Here is a 26,267-nt window from a genome sequence, read left to right as displayed (position 1 = left end):
TAATCTAAGTTTAAAATAAATTCTAAACTTAATATAAATGGGCGGGGTGTTACATATACATATATATATATATATATACATATATAGGGTTAGGTTCAATTAAAAAGGCCTAAATGTAAGAAAGAAGAGAGAAGTAATCTCATCCGTTGATCTTATCTAATCTAACGAACATGATTTGTTCACGCCATGTTCAACGGATTTTTTCGTTGAACATTCGTGAATATATACAATATTTTTGGGGGTTCTGGGTTTCGACCCCCCATATGTTCAACGAAAAAATCCGTTGAACATGGCGTGAACAAATCATGTCCGTTAGATTAGATAAGATCAACGGATGAGATTACTTCTCTCTTCTTTCTTACATTTAGGCCTTCTTCATTGAACCTTGGCCTACATATATATATATATATATATATATATATAGGGGTGGGCTACCGTGAGAGCACATCTTAAAATAAGAAATAAGAGCAATTTTTAATGTATGAATTGTATGTACAACACGTATGAATTCGCTGTATAAAGGTATGAATTGTGAAAAATAAATTTTTGCTACCTTTGGGATTCGAACTCAGGACCATAAATCTATCCAACAAGATTACGAATCAACCGTAGATCTTGATGATCTAAGGGCTGAAAATGATTCTTATTTTATATATTAAGAAATGCTCTTATTTTAGCCATTTCCTATATATATATATATATATATATATATAGAGAGAGAGAGAGAGAGAGAGAGAGAAGGGTTCAAATAAAAACCATTCTTATCGTAAGAACGTAGAACCAATCTTTTCCATTTATTTTGGTATATTTAATGGTTGATATTAATTGTATTTTTTGTATTTTTTTTTCTTATGATTAACGTGGGGCCAAATATGTAAATGACTAATTAACTGTCATCTTAGTGCCGTTTTTTATGATATTGAACATGGCTTTGCATTTTTAATTTAAATTTCCATATTAGTGCAAATGAAATCAATGGGACGTGCATATACGTATATGGACTAGTGCAAATTAAATGTTTCTAGTGCAAATGTATTTGTGAAATTAAATGTTTCTGGTGCAGATATTTCTGATGCTAATGTACAGTCTTTTTTTACATGTTTTGTATTTTTAAATTTATAAACAAAATCATTTGTGCTCAAACAAGTTTATATTGATGCATAATACTGAACACGAATTAGCATTTCATCTTCTTTTTTTATTCATATTATTGTGTTGGTGCAAATGAAATTCAATTGAGGTGCATATATATATCTATATTATGCATAATCTATATGGAAAATTCTGTCACTTCTTATTTTAATAATGTATCAGACGTCCTTTGTCTGTTTTTTCTTTTTGTGCAAATGAAATTCAATTGAGGAGCATATAGAAAATTATACAATGAAGTGAAAACGACGGCTAAGGAGTTTAATTTATGGTTGAAGAATGAAGTGTTTTAACTCCACCTAGATTTTCCCCACTTTCTTTTACGTTATCACTTTTTTACCCTTTTATTTATTTATTTAATGTTTTATTTAATAATTAATCACATATTTATACTTGATTAAGGGTGTACATTAGTTCTACATTCTTATCTTACGGGTGGTTTTTATTTTAACCCAACCCTATATATATATATATATATATATATATATATATATAAGGGAGGGCTACAGTGAAAACACTTCTTAAAATATAAATATAAACGTTTTTTAATGTACAAATTTTATCCAACAGGGTTAAGAATTCATCCACCAGGGTTACGAATTATGAAAAATAAATTTTTGCTACCTTTGGGATTCGAAGCCAAGACCACGAATTCATCCAAAAGGGTTACGAATCAACCGTAGATTTTGATGATCTAAGGGTTGAAAATTGTTTATATTTTATATTTTAAGAAGTGTTTTTATTTTAGCCTTCCCCTATATATATATAGAGAGAGAGAGAGAGAAAAGTTAAACAGAGAATGCTAAATATTTAGAGAATAGAGAATTCGTGAAATAAAAACGAACAGATCTACAATTTTTACGAACAAATCAATGTACCGCATGAACAGCAATTTGCCCCGGGTTCGAATCCTGCTGGTGGCGAGTTTTTCTCTTTTTTTACTTAATACGTCTGTTCGTTAGTTATGTTGATCTGTTCGTAAAATGTATAGACTTGTTCAAAATGAAATATATAATAATTCTCTGTTTAACTTGACCCTATATATATATATATATATATATATATATATATATATATATGAAATGTTTTAACATGCTTAGAAGGTATTTCTCTTTAAAACCTTCTATGTCATGTCAGTATGATTGGATAAACTGCTCTTACAGATTGTGAAATATTTCAAAAGTTGCAGCCCACTAAGTACATTAGTACTTAGCCCAAATATTTTCAAATATTTTTCAGGTTAACGGCTGGTGTTGACGGGGCAGAGCTGAGACTAGGGTTCAACTCCGTATTTTGACTTCCGCTGTAGTGCTAGCCTTTATCTGTCTTTCGTTTCCTTGACTTAAGACCCTTATGCTACGACTTTAAAATTAATCTTTTGATGAGCATAGACTTTTGAATTTCAAGTATGTCGATTTATGAATGTTGGTTATCTGAAGCATGAAACTAAACTTGTGATCCTGAAGTTATTTATGTTGTTGATTGATTAGTATCATTTGGATATCTGTCTTCCTTCACCTAAAAGGGGCAATGCCCGATTGTTATCTCTTTTATTCAAATTTCATAAGGTTTTTCCCTTGTTCATTTCAATGATTAGTCATACCCCAGATATAGTTATTGTTTAAAGAATTGGGGAGTGTCACCTAGAGACGAGTTGTGGAAGTTCTCGGCAAATCTGGTGGCGAATCCGAAGATTTCGGACAGACCTTTTTGGCCGTTTGGGAAAGGAAGTTCGTACTCGGTTAAATCTGGTTATCTCTTGGCTTACTCTATTAGAGATCAATTTGAAGCCTCTTCATCACTGGTCGTTCATGATTTGTGGAATTAGGTGTAGGGTCTTGAGGTTATTCCTAAAGTAAAAAAATTTATGTGGAAATTTTTGCATGGGATCCTCCCTACGGCTAGTGCTTTACGTATGCGGTCTATTAAGGTTGGTCCGTGCTGCCATCGGTGTGGAAGGGAACCAAAAACAGCTAAATAGGCCTTGAGGGATAGCGCTTGGACTGTTTTTTTATGGGAAATTTCACCTCTCCGTCTCCCTCCTATTGATCCGAATGTGAATTTGACTATTAAGGAGTGGTTTGATTGGATACGTCTTCTTCCCGACAAAGAATCCCATAATCTTTTTGCCACCATTGCTTGGGCATCATGGTATGCACATAATATGTTTCTTTTCCAAGATAAGAAGATCCAACATGTTGACTGCCTTCAGATCTCCCAGCGTGCCCTGTGGAGTCGGCCTCCCTATTTTTCGGCGACTGGTCTGTCTTCTTATCAGGTGGTCTGTAGCAGGGGGACGCAAGCTAAGGTTCAAATGTGATGCGGCTGTGAGTGATGGACTTGGGATTGGCTTTGGGGCAGTAATGTTAGATGCGGAGGGAAGTGTGGTGGGCTGTAGGAGTGGTTTTGTGGCTGGTGTCTTTATGGCTGAGAAAGGTGAAGCCAGAGTAATTCTTGAAGGTCTTAATATGTGCTTGGAAAAGGGACATGTCGATGCCATCCTTGAAACGGACCGCCAACTTCTCTTTTGGCGTCTCTGCAATCGCGAAGTGGATCTTGGACCTATTGGCGATACTCTTTATAATATCTTCGTCCTTGTCAATTCACTGATACGTGCTGACTTTAGCTAGGTTTCTCGAACTGGAAATGTGATGGCAGATCGTCTTGCGAAACATGTTCTTGATTTCCGCTCTTCTCCTGCTTGTTTCGATTTTTATCATGTTGATGTAGACTCTTTTGGTTTGGTTTAATGAAAGCTTGCTTTCTTTCCCTCAATATATATATATAGGGGGGCGCTCCAGTGAGACTCCCTATTTTTCGTGTAACATGAGGACAATGAATAAGACATATAATACTAATGAACAAGACGTATATCTAACGAATAAGATGTATATATTGATGAAAAATAAAATTTTAAAAATTGGTAATGAATAAGACATATATGCTGATGAACAAGGCAGTATATATTGATGAGCAATACGGTATATACTGATGAACAATGCGAAAAAAAATCTCCCTCCAGATACAATATCAGCCATATGATTGATAAATAAATGCATCAGATCGTGCCCTAGATCTCACTAAAATTAGGGGGTCTCATTGGAGCGGTCCCATATATATATATATATATATATATATATATATATATATAGGGGATAGTTCAATGGAGACCACTCCCTTAGATAAGCTAGAATAAAGACCAAATCATGTGCGTCGATCTTGCTTAATCTAAGGGTGATAATTTAACCTTTAATTATGATTTTATTTCATTTATTTTATATAATAAAGGTTAGGTTTGTCATTTTGTATTTTCTTCTTCCAACTCATTCTCTCTCTCTCTCTCTCTCCCAACTCACGTTCTCTCTATCTCTCTCTCTCTCTCACTCCCAACTCATACTCTCTCTCTCTCTCTCCTACATTGTTCTTCTTCGGTGAAGCCGCCAGCATCTCCTCCTCCTCCTGTTGCTGCTCCTCGCTTCTATCCCCTCTCCGTCTCATCCACCGTCCCCTCCGAGTCCGAGACCGTCATTGTCCCCTCCATTTCCCCTTTCCCTCGCCTCCCTCCCCAATCTCCCCAATTTGTCGACACCGGCGTCGCCAAGGAGCGGCCAACGAAGACGACGACGGTGAAGAGGGAGTTCACGTTCACCAGGCCGTCCAAGGCGGTCACGTGGATGCTCGTGGTGGCGTCCGCCGCGCCGCTGCCGGATCTGCAGATCTACAGATCTGTAGTGTTCGTAGAAAATACTAATGAACATACTAATGTTCGTCGATATGTTCGTAGAAAAACAAAAGAACATACTATTGTTCGTCAATATGTTCGTAGGAAAACAAATCAACATTCTAATGTTCAGCTATTATATTCATTGACGGATCAGGTCCCAGAATGGGAAGAGAGGAATTTTTGGGATTTGTTCAACGTGATCCCAGATTTCATTGGATTTGAGTGGACATATTTTCCCTTTTCGGATTAAATAAATGTAATTAACCAATATTTAATTACATGAAAAATCAAATTAAGAAATTATATGAACCGTTGATTGAAGTGAGATGAATGGCCTTGATTTGGTCTTTATTCTTTATCTAAGGGAGTGGTCTCCATTGAATGCGACCCTATGTGTGTGTGTGTGTGTATAGGCCACGGTTAAATGAAGAATGCCTAAATGTAAGAGAGAAGAGAGAAGTAATCTTATCCGTTGATCTTATCTAATCTAACGAACATGATTTATTCACGTCATGTTCAACGAATTTTTTCGTTGAACATATGGGGGGTCGAACCCAGAACCCCCAAAAATATTGTATATGTTCAATATATTTGATGAATGTTCAACGAAATCCGTTGAACATGGTGTGAATAAATCATATCCGTTAGATTAGATAAGACCAACGGACCGGATTAGATTATTTCTCTCTTCTCTCTTACATTTAGGCCTTCTTCATTGAACCTAACTCTAGCTATATATATATAATACACATGAGTAACAAACATATCAAAATTCTTTGAGTCATTTAAATATACTAATAGAATTTGAAAAATAAAATGATATGGGACACACACACATCAAAATAAATGTGAGTACAATAACTTAAATATATATGCCTATACGAAAATGATCAAATTGATCAAATTGATATATAAACTCGTGCTCTTAAACTTTAAATCAAAGAAAAAGGCTAGACATAATTTCTGAGCCACACACTTTTATATATATATATATACACTAGGGGGAAGGCTAAAATAAGAATTCTTCTTAAAATATAAATTAGGAACCATTTTCAGCCCTTAGATCATCAAGATCTACGGTTGATTCATCACCTTGTTAGATAAATTCATGGTCCTGAGTTCGAATCCCAAAGGTAGCAAAAAATTATTTTTCGCAATTCATGCCTTTATACAGTTTATTCATGCGTGTTATACATAAAATTCATGCATTTTTGCTGGTTCGTAATTCTTAAAATAAGGGTGGTTTATTGAATAACCGCCCCCTATATCCTAGATACACATGTAGTTATATATAATATATATGTTGAGATATATCTAAGGAAAAAAGAAATTAAGCAAACTCCCTACGATCTATTGTTTTGACCAAAACAAAGAAAGTAAAAGAGTGATTTGACGTAGACATAATCACAACTAGAGTAAATAGCTTGAAACACAAAAGAATTTCTGGACGAAAGGTAGATAAAATTAAAACATTTACAGGAAGAATAAAGAAGAATGAGTTATCGGAGGAGAGAAGAAGATTGAGGTTTATGGATGTGTTGGGTCCCGGAGGGTCACTGAACTGGTGTATGTGTAATGACCCGACTTTTTATTAAGGATTATATACTTTTAAATTACTGATTTAAGGATTGATTATGGTAATTAGGGATCAGCATCCATTAATAAAATACGAACTTATATGAATTTGATAATTTATATATGTGATGATTTATTTTTTTTATTTTCAATAGATGATGCACTCAAAATATATTTTGAGTCCATTAATTTATTGTGGAGAATTTAACACTGAAGTGTTAAATATGAATCTTTTATCGATTGTTTACTTAAGCCCATGAGTAATTTAATTTATGTTAGAGGCAAGCTCAAGTGAATTTTATGCTTCAATGAGAATTAGGCTTATATATCTTAATGTGTTTATATGAGATTAAGCACATATGGTTCTCATTCATCCACATCCCTCTCATTCTTCTATTAAACCAATCACCAATACGTTCACAATTTTCTTCACCTACTACTTCACAATTTTCTTCACCAATACGTTCACAATTTTCTTCACCTACTACTTCACAATTTTCTTCACCTCTGAAGTCAATCTCCAAATAGAATTTTGCTTCTTTAAAACCTATTCCACTATCTCAACTCACCCATTCCCACCTCTGCAGCAAGTTTTATAAAGTAATAGAGTGAAGATTATTCATCTCATTCAATTCTTCTTCACAATTGGCTTCTAATCTATGCCATATATAAAATCTGCAGAGACTAATACCATACACCTATTCAAGGTATTCCCGTTTCTATTATATTATGTGAAATTTCTGGGGTATAGATGGGAGTGTGGTGAATATTTGTACAAAGTTTCATGTTATTTGAACTTCGTTTACTACCCTTTTAAAATTTGAGAAGTCTACTGCCCGTATCTGTTGAAACTGTCGTGAGGCAGATGATTAAGTTAACTATTTCAGTAACCATATGTTGATATTTAGCTCTCAAATTTTTATGGTATAAATTTATATGCGTTATCTATCTGCATATAAAATTTGGGGTCATTCCGGAAACGTTTGCTATTTTTCAAAGATCTGGACTTTCAGTTGGCAGAAACTGCCGAATCTGGTAGGCGATGGGAAAATCGCTATATCTCTTAAACTACTTGGAGTTTTTCAACACACTTTTTTTTCAATTAAACTAGACTCAAAGAGGTTTCTATTGAAATAAAATTCGACTCCATACGAGTTCGGAGTAAAAGCAGTTTATTAGTTGAAGTTGAATCTATACAGTTTTGTTGAGATGGAAATGATTCAAAATAATTCCTATTAAGGATTTTAAAGTTTTATTGTTGATAAAATATCACTTTTAGTTTATAAATGAGCTATTGATGTGTATGTATATATATTGGAGATTGGCATTATTAAATGGGGAAAAGGAAAACGTTTTATGTTTATAGAATTATTCTTTATTTATAATAGATAAATAAATGAATAAAATGGAATTTCCTACATCCTCAAAGGTACATGAAGTATTTTGATAAAGGAAGAACGATTGTATATGAGTTAGATATAGTCGTTTAAGGAAATATGGGTAGTTAGAGAAATGAGTGAATAAGTGATTCACTGCATTTGTTGTTATCTTTTCTATTATTCACTCGAACACATGTTTTCGTGTTATCAAAGGTTCAAATAAACAAAAGCGTCTGAGTAACCTATCGCGCTAAGGAAAGAGAATCGTTGTCTTAAGTAGCAAAACACTGCAATCAGGTGGGCATTACTTTTACTATACGTATATAGAGATCCCCTGCGTGTCGTAGGCCTCTTATACGAATGAATGCATGAGATGATTTAACTGTTAATTTCAGTTTTATATATCTATCAAACGAATTTAATGTTACATTTAAACAAGATATTTCATTACAAAATCATTGAACTGAAAATTATTTCAATTGTTGTCTTGCCATAAATGTTTAAATTTTAGTATGATATCTATCTGCTTTGGCTTTGCCAATGATGCAATCGAATTCGGGTCCTGAGCAGTTGATAGCTATCCTGCCAGGACTAGTGTACACCAGTGACCGTGAGTCATCTAGCGGGTTGGCCGGTCAAGTGACCGTGAGAGGTGGCCACCTCTCCGGCACACAGTTCCAGATATGATAGATTACAAGAGAACTTAGTCTGCAGACGAACTTTAAGAATCACAAATGAACTTAGTAAGCTTGGGCCTTTTTAGCGAAAAACTCCCTTGCTGTACTGTTTATGATGGCATGACAATTTACAGTTTTGAAGCATGTATTTTTATACCTAGGCATACGTGCCCACTGAGTGCTTTTGTACTCAGCCCTGCATATGTTTTCTAAATGTGCAGGTTGAGCTGATGTGATGATGGTGCTGCAATGAGCGGAGTCTCCAGGGTTGTTAATAAATAGTTAACCTGTCTAGAATATGTCTTCATACATATGTCTAGCTACTTTCCGCTGCAAGATGTTGTTGATGTTATAGTATGTTATGTCATACTTTGAGTCTTAAGAGAATGGTTTCATATGATGTATAACTTGATTAATGATATTAATTAAGTTTTATGCTGTCTTTCATAGACTATTTTCAATTGAGTATTCATGAATAAAAATGACGAGTTTTATTAAGATAAGTAAGTTTTACGGCTATAAATGACGCCCCTTTTCTTCCCCTTCTTCTTTAACCCCATCCCTAGTCGTAGATCACTCGGCTTAACTATCCTTAGTTAGGGCGGGCTGTGACAAAGTGGTATCAGAGCGAAGGAAAGCTCTGAATTAGAAGTCTTGAGTTTAGTCTAGAATGAGTCGCTAGACTAATAGTTATTAACAACCGTGAGCTCAGCGCACCATCACACCAGGCTCAACGAGGTATGTAAAATTTCAAAGTTTATTTGACGTTAAATTTTGAAGAGCATGATGTTGAGGTTATATGATGAGTTATGATGTTACACTTTAAAGGTGCATAGTTTGAGTTTGAGGATGACAACATGATTAATAATGAGTTATTATGTTGTAAGAGCATATGTTGATGTTACATGATGAATCATGAGAGCGTTTATATCATATGATGTTATATGATTGAGGATGCATAATTATGAGTTATGATGTGATGTATTTGAGATGTTTTGTGATGAGAATTGTTTGAGCAGTTGTGATAAGTCACGATGATTTAGATGAAGGAATCTAATGTCATTGTTAAGAGAGATTTTTTTTTTACTAAGTAGAAGGATGAAATGAGAACTTAGAGCTAAAGCTTGAGAGAATTAGCAATTGCTTTAAGTACTTGTTGGTTTGAGTTATGAGTTTGAGTTATGAGCTTGAGTATAATAGCATGATTAATGATGAGTTATTAGCATGCTGCAATGAGATATTGTACGATATGTTGAGTTATTTTGTGACGCGAGTTTTGCTCACGCAACCTTAATGGTACTTGAGGAGGTATCATGAGCCATAGTCTTTGGAGATGGCTTTGAGAGAGAATTGTTGAGTTGTCTTACTGAGTCACGATGATTTAGATTAAGGGATCTAATATCATTGTTTAGAGAGATTCCCTACTAAGTAAAGACGGGACGAGATGAGAATTTAGATGTTTTGAGCTTGAGTTTTAAGATAACAGTACTACTTAATAGGAGTTTTGCTAAGTTATGTTTTGTTTATTTTTGTTGCTGGAGCCAAGTAGAGTTAGTTCCTAGAGTCACCTTTAAGTTCTCCTTATAGGTTGGCCAGGACTGTTGGCACTGCACGAAAGTGGACTGTTGTGAGATCGAACTCAGGAAAGATCGGATACGAGGACGAGGCGTACAGTATGTGGTACAGAGATACCCTAGCAGATTTTCAAACACATGTTCATAGACTATGAAAGGATGAAAGCCTTATGGTTGTTACTAGACTGGATGGCATCGTGCACCTAGTCCCCGTGCTACCAATCGAGTGGTAGGATTGAGCAAGGAAGAAAGCCACTCAATATGATGGGACATGTCGTCTTGAGCATTAGACCCACAGGAGATGGGATTTGTTACAGATACCCAGATTTTCTATGCGGATCTACTGACCGGATGCTTGTTTTCTACCAGGGACTCTAGAAGAGTGTAGTAGATATCGAGTCGATCCTTGAGTATCAGTTACCAAAGATGATAAAATGATAAACGATAATGAGGATGAGAAGTAGCCGAGGAGGGCTAGAGTTGATGAGGATGAGAAGAGAAGTCGATGTAGGCTAGAGCTAAGGATGATCTTGAGAGTATGCGCGGTACACCCTCGTTTTTGATTAGTTGCAATTACATTGCGATGTATATAACTTACTTAGGAGATACTGGTACTTGAGATTTTGACATGATGATAGATAAGCATGCGAATATAGTACCCTACTGATGTTAAATAGATGGATGTTCCTAGTGTGCTAAAGTAGCAACTATATGAGTTAACTGGTAGCAATTACTGTAAGAGGTCCAGACCGAGACATAGTACTATTAATGGTGTCGGTTTAGAAGGGACATTACGATAAATACTATGGTTTTGTAGGGTTTATATAACCCCTTTATGTAAGTCCTCTAAAAAGAGGCATTCTACTGATGGATATATTAGGTTGACCAGAGTGGTCTTTTTGTTAGCATTTCGTGAGTGCTTATTGCCTTACAGATGAATGTTAAGGTGACCGTGAGGGTTTCCTTAAAGTTGAGTTAGTAAATTGAACTTGAATTTTGAGGATGCTTAGAGCGTTGGTCGAGTTGAGTTTTCCTTTTGTGATTTCAAAAATGCCTCAAAGATGTCATCAAGAGTGTGATGTGAAAGATAGGCGGGATAATTCTCCGCCACCACCACCGCAACATGAGAGGAGAGTCGAAAAATATTGAACTTTCGAAACAAGAGTCTAGAACATAGGACCCTGAGTTTAAGCTTTTAGCTTGCTGGTGTGAACTTAAGTTTTGTTATGTATAGTATGATGAGAATTTAGAAGACCCAGAATTACCAAGTTCGGGATGATGTTTCCCGTGTAACTGGGAAGTGATTATGTTGGACCTGGCCAGTCCACATGATCCAAATCTCAGTAGACGTCTTTTGGGTTTATAAACCCCTGTATTTCAACTTCAGTTTAAAAAAAAAAAAAAAAAAAAAAAAAAAAAAAAAAATCAGATGGGTTCTCACTCTAGGTCATTTTGTTCGACTTGGTAGTTACTCCTTTCTACCCTCTGGTTATTTATTTGAGTCTCTTGAACAAATTTTCTGCAGCACTTTATATCATTCGAGATTTGAGCCTTTGCAACTTTTGAGTTGTTCTAGTAGATTCTTTTGAGGTATACGACTAAGAAGTGTTAGTATATTGACTTAGTAAGTCACCCAAACTATAGCATGGTTAATTGACTTTCAGTTGTGTCTAAATTAGTTGAGATTAGTATTTCTCCTCTGATTATTATCGACCACTCCTTTTGTTAACAATTTATAGTACAAACCGTAAGGTTGAGAATAAGGACTTGAGTTATTTTGTCTATGCTGATTTCACGATGGAATCATGGAAAAAGTGTTACACATGTGATATGAGAAAAGGAATGTATTGATGATCGTTTTTTTTTGTTAAAAATAGAATGTCTGGTAGATGAGAAGCTAGAAACGAGGTGGGGACAGAAATGAACCATCACGAAAGATGGATGAACTTTTTCTCGAGTAAAGATTGTTTTATCAATGAAACTAAGAATCCAGTTGAGGGTAAACTCTAGATTAAGACGATGAAGAGAATCTTTGATTTTCTTTGTACCGCACCAGAACGACTTCATATGTTGCATTCCAGTTGACTAGATCTACAGATTTTGGTGGGAGGCCAAAAGAAAAGCAATGACTCAAGAATGTTAGCAAACTTGTCTTAGTAAGACTATAAGACGGACACATATTACATATTTTTTTTTTTATATCTGCGATAAGTGGAAAGAAACGAAAATGTTCAACCTCAAGCAAAACAAGATGTCTATGACCAAGTACGACCAGATTTGCTGCGACATATCCGTTATGCCCCACAATAGGTGGACATCGATGAATAGATACTGAAGAAGTTTCGACCTGGCCTAAAGTATGAGATAAGAATGGCATTCGCCAACCACGGTGAGTTTACGTACTTTGAATTACTCAACAAAACTCTAGACGCCAAGGTAGTTATGCTCGGGGATCAACCGACACAAATTCAAACTGAACAAAGTGGTCAAGACATGAAAAAAAAAAAAAAAAAAAAACTTTTCACCCGTAGAAGGGATAACGGTAGTAACGCGTAGTTATATGAACCTGTAATTGAATGTAAGATCGCTTAAGGTGGTAGCGAATAACTTGATGTTATACCAATATGGAACGTAGATGTAACCCTAGGAATGGACTGGTTAGCTGAGAATTATATGCTACGATTTATGCATTAAATGAGAAATCTCCTTCAAACCTTCAAGAATAGACGCATTAAGTTTTCAAGAGATAAGTATAAGGAGAGAATATCAGTTATTTCATACATACAAGCCATGAAGGTGATAAATAAGAAACATTACCAAGTTTTCCTTGTATACCTAAACGGATGAGCTAGCACAGAAAGGACAGTTGAGGACGTAGAAGTTATACGTGAATTTCATTATGATTATCCGGAGAACTTACCAAGACTGCCACCCAATAGATAAGTAGAATTTACCATCGACCTAGTACCAGGATCGACACGTGTATCAAAAGCATCGAACAAGATTACTCCAAGGGAGTTGGAGAACCTAGAGATCCAATTGCAGAAAACGACTAGACCTAAGTTTAATCATGTCTAGTGCATTCCCATCAGGAGCGCATATTTTGTATGTTATGAAGAAGTATGGTACTTTAAAAAGGCGCACAGACAATAGAGCGTGGAACAAATTAATACTCAAGAATAAATATCCTTTAGTGAGGGTAGATGAATTGTTTGACCAACTCAAAGGTGCAAATGTGTTTTCCAAGATCGATTGAGGATCGGATGTCATCACCCAAGACAACTTTTAGAACGGGTTATGACCACTACAAGTTTGTAGTTGTGCCATTCAGGCTAACAAATGCCCAGATATATTCATGGGCATCATTGATAGAGTATTCTACCTTCACCTGGATAAGTTCGTCTTAGTGACTCCAAGAATGAAGATGAACATAAGGAACATTTAGGGACCATGTACAAAAGTACTATTGGGTGAACGAATTTATGCCAAATCAGTAGGTGTGAGTTTTGCTCAAGAAAGTGGCATTTTCTGGAACATATTGAATGATTTGAGTTTATATATGTGTTTATATTTATTAAATATTGCACGTATAATTTACTTAGATTAATTTAAACACCAAGGTTCAGATTTGATGAAGGCCGTGAGTCATAAGGCCAGAGACGAGCGATGCTCGATTTTAATTGAGTTATTTTGAGCATGCCAATGTGTTTAGTTAAAAATATTTGTATTTAAATTTTTGGAATTTATTTCCATTAAATACAAATTTTCTAACTATTCGATGATTTATTAAGTTGAGATATGTGGAGTATGTGAAGTCATGTAAGTGAACTAGCAGTGCATATGAGTTAATGCTATGTTAGTAAGACTATATGAATTATTTGAAGTATTTATGAGATGAGCATGATTAGTAAGTTATTGAGCTTTTTGAATTACATGAGAAATGCATATAAAATGGCTAAGTATGAGAAATTAGCATGGATTAGATTTATTAGTTTAAATGAGGTAAATAAATTAGAGAAGCATGTTAATTAATTATAGTTGGAATTTAGTATTTAATTACAAAGTCCGAGATTTAATCGAGAACTATGAGCATGATAAATTATTAAGATATAAATTATTATTTGAGTTTGATATCGATTATGTGTCTAAATGGAGTGAGTGTGAGAGTTATGAATAACGCACATAAATGTTGGTATCTGACACTCGAACAATTGGTGTCGAGTATAAATGATAGTTTACTGATAAAGAGTTTTGATGATTTTGAATTGTAGTGCTAGAAATTCTAAAACCTGATAAGGAATTTGTAGTAGCTGATGAGACAAAGAGGATGGGTTGAACCCGAAAAAGATTATGATTTTGGTATTAACCATCACATGGACAAGACCAAAGTAGTAGATGATACAGTGAGCCGGAAGGCCTCGTCTAAGAGGTGATAAGATGATGATAGAAGTGATTAAACCACCCAGCTTGAGGAAAATTGTGGTAGGAGCACGAAAGAAGGATGAGAAGTTAAGAGTAAGAATAAGGATAAGAAGTTTCAAGAATTACCACGAGGAATCAAATAATGCTATCTTCTTTGAAGGGAAGATATGCATCTCCATGACAATGAACTTAAGAATAAGATAAAGCCACGACACCCTTATACTATCACCAGGAAGTACTAAGATGTATTAAGATCTAGAAAAAAATTCTAGTTAGGAGGAATGAAACGAGATGTAACCTCATTTGTTGAAATATGTCTTGCGTGCTAGCAAGTGAAGGTTTTATAACATATCATATTGTTACTTTGAGTTTTTGAGCTCATAAAGTCTAGCTTAAAATCGTGTTTGGGACAAACCGAACCCTTAACGAACTAATGGATTTGTCGAGATTGATTTTTCGAATCCTTAAGACTTAAGCAAAGGTTGTCACGAAAGGGGGTAGTCAATGCCCACATGACTCGAGATTCCTTCAATGAATGAATAAAAGTTTATAACGGCATTTTAAGCTAACTGCTTACATGCTCGAAATGGTGGGTCTCCTTACAAACTGTTTAAGTTGCTTTAGGAATACTTTAGAGATATTAGTCGTTATAGTTCCGCTTAAATGACATAGAAATTACTAATAAGGTATGTTAAGGACGACTGAGCTAAACCGGGGTGAAAGCTGAGAACATGTTTTTGCCACTCATTGTGAGAGATATAATACCAGTTATCAATCGACTATCGATAGGTTGGCAAATGAGGCGTTACACGTGAGAAAATATAGATCACCACTTTGTTGGGATGAAATGACTAGATGATTGAAATCATCCGTCAAAATTTGATAGTGAATAAAATAGGGGCCATGATTGACAGAGTCATATGTTGACAAATGACAAATTGACCTATGATGTGAAAGTGGAGAGATAATTTCCATAAAAGTTTCTCCATCAAGAGAAATCATTGGACTCAATGTGAAGGGTAAACCTAAACCCCGTTTTATAGGCTCATACGAGATTGTAGAAAGGATAGGCCCAATAACTTACTGTTTGGCGTTAGCGCTAAGCTTTGAGAATGTGCGTAATGTATCCCATGTGTCGCAATTAGAGAAAAATGTTTACGATTCAAAACATATGATCCATAAGAACAACATTGTTATTAGTCAATATTTGAGTCACGAAGGAAGATCCAAATCTATCTTAGATCGGGAAGTTCAGGTACTAAGGACTAAGTCGATACCGATAGTAAGGGACCTATGAATATAACATGGTCAAGAATAGACTACGGTCTAACAAGAAAGTGAAGTACTCAGAGTTGTTTTCTGCGGTACAAATTTCGGGACGAAATTTCTTTTAAGGGGGATAGTATGTAATGACCCGACTTTTTATTAAGGATTATATACTTTTAAATTACTGATTTAAGGATTGATTATGGTAATTAGGGATCAACATCCATTAATAAAATACGAACTTATATGAATTTGATAATTTATATATGTGATGATTTATTTTTTTTATTTTCAATAGATGATGCACTCAAAATATATTTTGAGTCCATTAATTTATTGTGGAGAATTTAACACTGAAGTGTTAAATATGAATCTTTTATCGATTGTTTACTTAAGCCCATGAGTAATTTAATTTATGTTAGAGGCAAGCTCAAGTGAATTTTATGCTTCAATGAGAATTAGGCTTATATATCTTAATGTGTTTATATGAGATTAAGCACATATGGTTCTCATTCATCCACATCCCTCTCATTCTTCTATTAAACCAATCACCAATACGTTCACAATTTTCTTCACCTACTACTTCACAATTTTCTTCACCAATACGTTCACAATTTTCTTCACCTACTACTTCACAATTTTCTTCACCTCTGAAGTCAATCTCCAAATAGAATTTTGCTTCTTTAAAACCTATTCCACTATCTCAACTCACCCATTCCCACCTCTGCAGCAAGTTTTATAAAGTAATAGAGTGAAGATTATTCATCTCATTCAATTCTTCTTCACAATTGGCTTCTAATCTATGCCATATATAAAATCTGCAGAGACTAATACCATACACCTATTCAAGGTATTCCCGTTTCTATTATATTATGTGAAATTTCTGGGGTATAGATGGGAGTGTGGTGAATATTTGTACAAAGTTTCATGTTATTTGAACTTCGTTTACTACCCTTTTAAAATTTGAGAAGTCTACTGCCCGTATCTGTTGAAACTGTCGTGAGGCAGATGATTAAGTTAACTATTTCAGTAACCATATGTTGATATTTAGCTCTCAAATTTTTATGGTATAAATTTATATGCGTTATCTATCTGCATATAAAATTTGGGGTCATTCCGGAAACGTTTGCTATTTTTCAAAGATCTGGACTTTCAGTTGGCAGAAACTGCCGAATCTGGTAGGCGATGGGAAAATCGCTATATCTCTTAAACTACTTGGAGTTTTTCAACACACTTTTTTTTCAATTAAACTAGACTCAAAGAGGTTTCTATTGAAATAAAATTCGACTCCATACGAGTTCGGAGTAAAAGCAGTTTATTAGTTGAAGTTGAATCTATACAGTTTTGTTGAGATGGAAATGATTCAAAATAATTCCTATTAAGGATTTTAAAGTTTTATTGTTGATAAAATATCACTTTTAGTTTATAAATGAGCTATTGATGTGTATGTATATATATTGGAGATTGGCATTATTAAATGGGGAAAAGGAAAACGTTTTATGTTTATAGAATTATTCTTTATTTATAATAGATAAATAAATGAATAAAATGGAATTTCCTACATCCTCAAAGGTACATGAAGTATTTTGATAAAGGAAGAACGATTGTATATGAGTTAGATATAGTCGTTTAAGGAAATATGGGTAGTTAGAGAAATGAGTGAATAAGTGATTCACTGCATTTGTTGTTATCTTTTCTATTATTCACTCGAACACATGTTTTCGTGTTATCAAAGGTTCAAATAAACAAAAGCGTCTGAGTAACCTATCGCGCTAAGGAAAGAGAATCGTTGTCTTAAGTAGCAAAACACTGCAATCAGGTGGGCATTACTTTTACTATACGTATATAGAGATCCCCTGCGTGTCGTAGGCCTCTTATACGAATGAATGCATGAGATGATTTAACTGTTAATTTCAGTTTTATATATCTATCAAACGAATTTAATGTTACATTTAAACAAGATATTTCATTACAAAATCATTGAACTGAAAATTATTTCAATTGTTGTCTTGCCATAAATGTTTAAATTTTAGTATGATATCTATCTGCTTTGGCTTTGCCAATGATGCAATCGAATTCGGGTCCTGAGCAGTTGATAGCTATCCTGCCAGGACTAGTGTACACCAGTGACCGTGAGTCATCTAGCGGGTTGGCCGGTCAAGTGACCGTGAGAGGTGGCCACCTCTCCGGCACACAGTTCCAGATATGATAGATTACAAGAGAACTTAGTCTGCAGACGAACTTTAAGAATCACAAATGAACTTAGTAAGCTTGGGCCTTTTTAGCGAAAAACTCCCTTGCTGTACTGTTTATGATGGCATGACAATTTACAGTTTTGAAGCATGTATTTTTATACCTAGGCATACGTGCCCACTGAGTGCTTTTGTACTCAGCCCTGCATATGTTTTCTAAATGTGCAGGTTGAGCTGATGTGATGATGGTGCTGCAATGAGCGGAGTCTCCAGGGTTGTTAATAAATAGTTAACCTGTCTAGAATATGTCTTCATACATATGTCTAGCTACTTTCCGCTGCAAGATGTTGTTGATGTTATAGTATGTTATGTCATACTTTGAGTCTTAAGAGAATGGTTTCATATGATGTATAACTTGATTAATGATATTAATTAAGTTTTATGCTGTCTTTCATAGACTATTTTCAATTGAGTATTCATGAATAAAAATGACGAGTTTTATTAAGATGAGTAAGTTTTACGGCTATAAATGACGCCCCTTTTCTTCCCCTTCTTCTTTAACCCCATCCCTAGTCGTAGATCACTCGGCTTAACTATCCTTAGTTAGGGCGGGCTGTGACAGTATGGGGGTACACCAGTCGGCTATTTTAAAAATAAAATTTCTTTCGTTGACTAAAGTCAGTAGTGTGATATGATCAGTGAGAAGCAAGATCGGTTGAAAGAAGGTGTAGACTAATACTGATATTGTTTCAGTGAATAACTTCAGTATAAAGAACAAGTCGACACACTGATAGTTCAGTTAAGGCTTCAGTCTAATCAGTTGAAAAACAGAGTGAGTGTTATAAATCTTACTGACTACCCAAAGGTTTGTCAGTTAGACTGATAACACTTGGTGAGCGGAAACAATTTAAAGTAAATAGCCTTTAGTGAATCAGATTGTCAATTTTAAGGTTTCTCTTTTTAAATTAATAGTTTCAGTATAGAAGCTTTGTGCATATATAGAATATGAAATACTGAAAGCAGTAAATGACACAGAGATTTTTAACGTGATTCAGAAAATCCTTTCCTACGTCCACGGTCAGTAGATCACACTGACAATCGATTATGCTTGTGCTTATAGGTGCACAGCAAACCTATCAACTGAAACAACTGTTTCAATACCAACACGCTGGGTTGGATTTCTCGTCTCTTTTCTCAATCTCGCAGATTTGCTAAGACTTCACTCGTCTTGCTTCCGGGGGCTGAGAACTATTCGAGTTTAGACAACCGTCTAAAATCTATCACTCAAACACTTCTTTTCGCTCGGTTGAAAAGGGGTTTGAAAATCTTCCAACTATGATTGATGAGAACAGGCTCTCGAGTAATCAAAAGACTAAGCTAATGATGTATGAATATGATTACCTAGACATTTCTAAGAGAGTGTTTATAAATCAGGTGAATAGATTTTTACAATAGTGTTTACTCTCTTCTTTGATTCAAGTTTGATTGCTAAGTAAGTGGCTGACTAGATATTTTGGCAGAGCTTCAGCATAAGTGTTTGAATCGGTGAGGTTGAAGGTTATTCTTCGAGCTCTATTTATAGGCGGGGGTTGTAGAATAGATCCATTGGAGGAGATCCTTCTTCAAATATTGTCGTTGACACTTGATTTGATCTGTGCTCAAGGTCTTCATCCTCTATCTCCATTTTCGTCGAAATGGGTATGGTCTTCAAGCATGGGGAGATGGTGTTACAGTATAAAGTAACATAGATGAAGTAACTCTGCTCGGTGAAGGACGATTTGCCATATCCCAGCATTTAATGCACTATCATTTGCATTTAATGCGACGTGTACCAGAAGATATCCTTTGTCTTTATTCGTCTAAGTGATATGTACTTGAATGCATCTTCAGTCCGTCTTTTTGTAGCTTCAGTCCGTTATTTTCTTCTGATCCTTAAATAAGTCTTCAGGGAATGTTTCGGCTAAAGATTGCTTGTACATTCCAGTACTGGTCCTTCATTTATTGTTGCAATAACTTCAGGTGAACTTCTGTTGGTCAGTCTTCCAAGCTTCAGTCCACGTTTTTCAATCAGCTCTTCATCACAAAGGTTTCGAAGGCAAAGCGACTGAAACGGGTTTCTAAGGGATGAACACATCAGTTCCCCCTAAACATTATAATCTTATCACCTGCAGTCAAACAAACTTAAGCGACTGAAAGCAAACAAATAACTGAGAGTCAAGCAATAGAGCAAACACATGCAAGTTACTGAAATTTAAAATCAGAGCCTAGACAAAGAGTTATTGTTATCAGGTTGATGGAGCAATTCTTTTCTTATATTATCTTTGAAAAATTGATAAGATATCAATTTCAAAAGAACATACACTGCCCACAGCAGAGAAGAAAAACTAAAAACAAACTAGAGTTTGTTTCCTTGTTTTTCATCAACTTGCTCTTGCTCTTATTTTTGTTTTGCTCCATCTTCATCAACTCGAGATCTTTTGGCAGGCCTTTCACCTTCTTCATTAGGACTAGACTTTTCCGTAGTCTTTTCCTTAGACTTTTCTTTAGTCTTTTCTCCCTTTTTGGCATCATCAGAAAGATAGAGATTCGTCTTCTGATCAGCCAGGCGCCGGAGTTCCATCACTTGCATCTCAAGGGCATGAAATTTGACTTTGAGACCATTTAACTCATTTTCTTAAGCTTGAACACGCCTTTGAAGCTCAAGATCTCTCGCGTTCACAGTGGCTAGGTCATCTTCAGCCATATTAGTTGGTGGAATTCCAGTTGCAGTTCCAGTAGCATTAGTTGATGGAGATGGTTCTTGTTCATCGTCCATGGCTTCTTGTTTGACGTCCAGCAGTTCAGTCGTGTCGTTAGGACCCTAGTTTCTTATTGCATGCCGTTGTAGCCTTTGTTTTTCCCATATTCGGAAGTGGGTTGTGAAGGATTTCTGCAGAGAAAGAATATGTTTCTCACATATGTGACTGTGAAAGATAATTAGTTGCAGAGAGAATATTTCACAACAGATTTTGGCTGAAAATAGATAAGTGAGGAAGATCAAGAGCCATATATACTGATTAGTGAAATAATATAAAATTTGAAACCGAAAAAGAATGTGGGTTTGTGATTTGACGGGGATGATTCAGTTCTCGTGCCTTAAGAGAATTTGATAAAAATTTCGCGTGGGTAGGACACGAATTGGTGGATGGACCAACATGAAAATTAGGACACGAATTGGTGGACGGATGGAGTACCAAAAAAAAAAAAAAATGATTGCAATAATAGTTCAAACACAGTGATAATATAGCACCATGTCTGAAAAAAATTGATTCTTACAGTAAATAATTATTGCAATTAAGTTGCACTCCGAGGGCTTTAGATTATATAACAAGGACATGATGAGTTAAAGGCTGAAATATAATTCCAGATTAGTAAATTACATATGAAAATTTTAAGTTACATTATACTATTAAATACAATCAACTTGTAATCAACTCGAACTAGATTTGAGTATCAAATTTCTATAAGAATGTAGATAAAGGTGAGTGATTCATAATAGATGAAGAACCCAATTAGAAGAAATAACATAACTGATATACCTACTGCAGTAGCTGGGGACGCCAAACGTGTGCTGCATTCTCGAAGCATTGACTAAGAACTTAAAACGACATTGATCGCTCTGTTCTAGGATTTGTCAGTGGAATAAAATATTTCTTTGATATATTTTTAAATTATTGAAAATATCAAATAGGTTTTAATTATGAGTATAAACCTCATGCCAAAACTATTATCGAAAAAGTACATTAAAGAAATTTTATCTTTACCCAATAACCAGAAAATAATTTTTAAAAAACTAAATATGATATATAAGAATCAAAACATAAGCAAGAAAATGCTCTTTTAATAATGAATGCTTTCGTTTGTATAATTCTCAATCTCCATTTTGTTAATTCAAATAATTTCTATCTCAGCGGTTCTTCAAAAATGCTAGAGAAAGAGAGAGAGAGTGTGTGTTATCAAAACAGTGGAAATCAGAGGGAATTATGTGAAGATGAAAATATTTATATATCTAAATTTGATTCTAACACTTCTAAAAAAAATTAAATATGATAGCTTGATGATCAATACCCATTGATAGGGCATACCACTAGCATGCAGATCAACATTATTAAGCTACCAAACAATTTTTTTTTACTGCAAATATCTATTTTGTGTAGATATTATAGATCTACCTAACTAATAACATAAACATAATAAAATCAAAAATTAATCTGCAAAAAAAAAAAGATCACCTTTTGTGTTTATGAAACACTTTGTAGCTATTCATAGATCTACCAAAATGATACCATAAACATAAAATGAAGAACATATCAATGAAGAAATGAAGAATTTTTGTTTTAAGCAACACTTTGTGTAGATATTTATAAATCTACTAAAATAAAGCCATAAACACAAATAAATGAAGAAAAAATTAACGAAAAAATGAAGAACTTTGTTTTAAGCAACACTTTGTGTAGATATCTATAGATCTACCAACATAAAGCCATAAACTCAAATAAATGAAAAAATAATTAAAGAAAAAATGAAAGAACTTTTGTTTTAAGCAACACTTTGTGTAGATATTCATAGATATACCAAAATAATCACAAAAACTAAACCCAAAAAAATAAGGAAGGAAAAATGGAGAACTTTTCTTTTGTATAAAATGTGGAAAAAGAAAGGAGGCATTTAAATGCATAAATTTTTAATTATCCCTCTTTTTTCCATAATAAATTTATCCATCAAAGTAAACGCACCCTGATGGTATAGTTGAAGCAAGTTGTTGGGCATCTGCTAAGTTTTTAAGAAAGTTATTCCTCATATCATTGTCGTCCGACTCTTTTAGATGCATAAAAGGTGTTTGGAATGCATGCTGGGTATATTTATCAGATGATATCTTATACAATCAAAGAACTTTGTTGCATAATCCATGTAAAAAATTAGTTATAATTTTATGTTATCATTGTGCGTGTTTATCTTTTGTATAATTATATTATATCATGAAATTGTATTTTTTCTTTTTAATTGTAGAATTACAGTTAACTGAAAATCAAATCAAGTGTTATATACTTGTGGAAATTGAAAAATTATTGAGTAGTTTTTGAAGGACTTTACGAGAGTTTGAAGGCATTCCTTATCCAAGTTCTGAATTCTTCGAAATTGATCAGTGATGAATTGAGATATGATCGAAAAACAATAACAGATGAGCACAAAGTTTTGATTTCCAAGCTCACTGATAAACAACGATGTGTTTATGATACTGTTATTAATCTGACATAGTCAAATTCTGGAGGAATATTTTTCATATGTGGATACAGAGGTACGGGAAAAACATTCATATGGAACACTCTCTCAGTAGCTCTCAGGTGAAAGGGAAAAATTATTTTAAATGTTGCTTCAAGTGGTATTGCGTCCCTATTATTTCCTGGTGGGAGGACAACTCATTCACGATTCAAAATTCCCATTAATGTTAATGAAAATTCTAAGTGCAACATTAATCAAGGATCTTCACTTGCAGAATTGATTGTCAGGTGTAAGCTTATTATTTGGGATGATGCATCAATGATGCACAAGTTTTGTTTTGAAGTATTGGATCAAAGTCTACGAGATATAATGCGGTTTATTAATTCGTCAAATGCATCCACCCCTTTTGGAGGCAAGACTATTGTGTTCGGGGGTGATTTCAGACGGATATTGCCTGTTATACCAAAAGGAAGTAGGCAAGATATTATTTTTGCAACAATAAATTCTTCATATCTTTGGATATATTGTAAAGTTTTATGGTTGACAAAAAATATGAGGCTTCAAACTATGAGTTCCAGTGTTGAACCTATGAAGTTGGAAAAGTTCTCTAAATGGATTGCGAATATAGGTGATGGAATAATTGGACGTGCGAATGATGGTCATGTCAGCATTGATATTCCAACGGAGTTTTTGATAAAATGGTCTGAAAATTCGATCGAGCACATTATTAACATCATTTATCCATCATATTATACTGATAATGTAGATGCAAGTTATCTACAATAAAAAGCCATACTCGTTCCTACTCTTAATGTTGTTGAATCTGTAAATCAGTACATGATTTCTTTGAACAAAAATGAAGGTCATTTATATAGAAGATCAGATTCAACTTCAAGATCAAATTCAGTTACTAATTTTGTATAACAACTTAACAAGTACACACTCCAGAATTCTTGAATAGCATCAAATGTTCAGGAGTACCAAATCATGAAATATTTTTAAAAGTTGGAACTCTAGTTATGTTGTTGAGAAATATTGATCATGCAAATGGATTGTGGCAATGGAACTCGATTGATGATAACAAGACTTTGACATCATGTTTTGGAAGTGCAAATTGTTACAGGAGATAATGCAAATAAAAAAAAAATTGATTCCAAGAATGTCATTGACTTCTGCTGATCTAAAATTGTCATTTAAGTTTGAACGACGACAATTCTCCCTAATTGTCTCTTATGCAATGACGATCAACAAAAGTCAAGGTCAATCTCTTTCTTTTGTTGATTTATTCTCGCCAAGACCAATTTTTACACATGGTCAATTGTATGTTGCGGTGTCAAAAGTACGAAGTCGAGGAGGACTTAAAATTTTATTTTCTGAGGATGGTAGAAATGATGACACTACTACTACTACAAATATTGTATATAGTGAGGTTTTTCAAAATGTGTAACTTATGTGTGATTTTTTTTTTTTTTTTTTTGCATTTTTTTACTTAATTTGATCACTTATATACAATGTCTTATTTTTATTTTTACTTAAAATATTATTTAAGAATAACGTTCGCCGTGCAACACACTGGTGGGTGTACTAGTTAGAATTATACAATTGGACGATAGGTAATCATAAAATTTAAGTTAAAATTGAATCTAAAATGACATCGACGTGACCCAACTCTAATCAAAACGATGTCATTTTGATTACGAAATTATATTTTTTTTACAAAAATCATGTCACCCATGAATAATTGTCATTTATCATTAATTAAATTAATTAAGCTAGATAGTAAAAAGATAAAGAGAGATAATGAGTGTATGATTACTTATCACCAATTAGCATTTTCTGGTCCAATTAATGACGTGAAATATTCATCACATGATCACGTGATTGAGAAAGTTTTCAATGACTAATCTCAAGTGAAGCTGCATTTATTATTAATTATAAAAGAATTATTTGAATAATTTTTTATAACAATATATCTAATGGGAAAAAAATAAAATGAGCCAAATTTCGTGTATTTTTTTACAATTCTCAAAATTCGTGGAAAAAAATAAAATGAGTCAAAGTTCGTGGGAAAAACTAAAATGAGCTCAAAGTTTATGTATTTAGACGTCAATAACCCTTTTATTAATCATATTTTTGAAAGAGGCCCAACGTTAAGGCCCAAGGGAGAGCCCAAGTAAATTAATCTCACAAAAGAGTAAGAGAATAATTAAGCCCATAGGTTAATAGATAGCCAATCTTCAGTGCTTTCGAGCACAACTCTAATTAACGAAATATTCGAGTCACCAAGTAATAAGAAAAAGCTTCTTCTTAAAAGTATATAAAAATTTCTACGGCCGTGTATCAACTTAATATTTTAAAATCTATTATTTCTTCTAATTTCTTTCTATGGAAAAAGTCGGGGCATCACATTTTAATCTTATGACATTTAATTGCTAATAAAATACTTATTTTCTTTTACTTGGAGGAGTTGGGGAGAGGGGAGCAATGGGTTTGAACCCGGGACCTCACTGTTCACACACAGGAGGTCGCATGTGTCAAATGTTTAATATAATAGTCATCGTCTATCGCACGAGAGTACTCTTATATATTAATTTGTTAAAAAATCCAAATTTTAAATCCAATCATGTTTTCTTATCGCACGGATGAAGTTATAGTTTTATTATTAGTTTTAAAATTGGTGGTTATTAGGGTGTAAAATGGAGTAGTGTATTTTTGTTTATATTTTTTATATTTTATAAAATAAAAGAGTAAAATCGGGACTATAAATATAACTGGAGCCCAAAACATTATAAAAACTGTCAAAATTAAATATTTATTGGTATGGATTTTTCAATTTTAGGAGTTAGTAAATAAAGTAGGAAACTGGAATAGCGCGAAGACTGAGAATCCTTATTGTATTTTCAACTGAATTTGATTGTAAGTATCATAGAATGACACACTCTCATCTCTTTTGAAAATCAAAACAAAAGAATTGTCAATTGTAGAAAGCCCTCGAGTCTACGAGGGTTAACAAATTAAACTAGGATAAGACTAAAAGGAGTAGTATT

The 26,267-nt window shown here is 34.1% G+C and overlaps 2 long non-coding RNA genes across 3 annotated transcripts; both read left to right on the top strand.

Annotated features, from left to right (window-relative positions):
* The first annotated feature begins 6,458 nt into the window (after nucleotides 1–6,458).
* On the top strand, nucleotides 6,459–8,951 carry LOC131024272 (uncharacterized). The gene is made up of 2 exons (XR_009101728.1): nucleotides 6,459–8,124; nucleotides 8,726–8,951. It is a non-coding gene; the product is annotated as an uncharacterized LOC131024272 (long non-coding RNA).
* A 6,970-nt stretch (nucleotides 8,952–15,921) lies between these two features.
* Nucleotides 15,922–18,462, top strand: LOC131024271 (uncharacterized). Of its 2 annotated transcripts, XR_009101726.1 has the most exons (3): nucleotides 15,991–16,616; nucleotides 17,502–17,585; nucleotides 18,187–18,462. It is a non-coding gene; the product is annotated as an uncharacterized LOC131024271 (long non-coding RNA). The 2 variants fall into 2 exon arrangements; XR_009101727.1 differs by having other exon boundaries at nucleotides 15,922–17,585.
* The last annotated feature ends 7,805 nt before the right edge of the window (nucleotides 18,463–26,267 follow it).

The sequence above is a fragment of the Salvia miltiorrhiza genome, chromosome 5 (assembly GCF_028751815.1).
Source record: "Salvia miltiorrhiza cultivar Shanhuang (shh) chromosome 5, IMPLAD_Smil_shh, whole genome shotgun sequence".
NCBI lineage: Eukaryota > Viridiplantae > Streptophyta > Magnoliopsida > Lamiales > Lamiaceae > Salvia > Salvia miltiorrhiza.
This window is presented reverse-complemented; position numbering and strand designations above follow the sequence as displayed.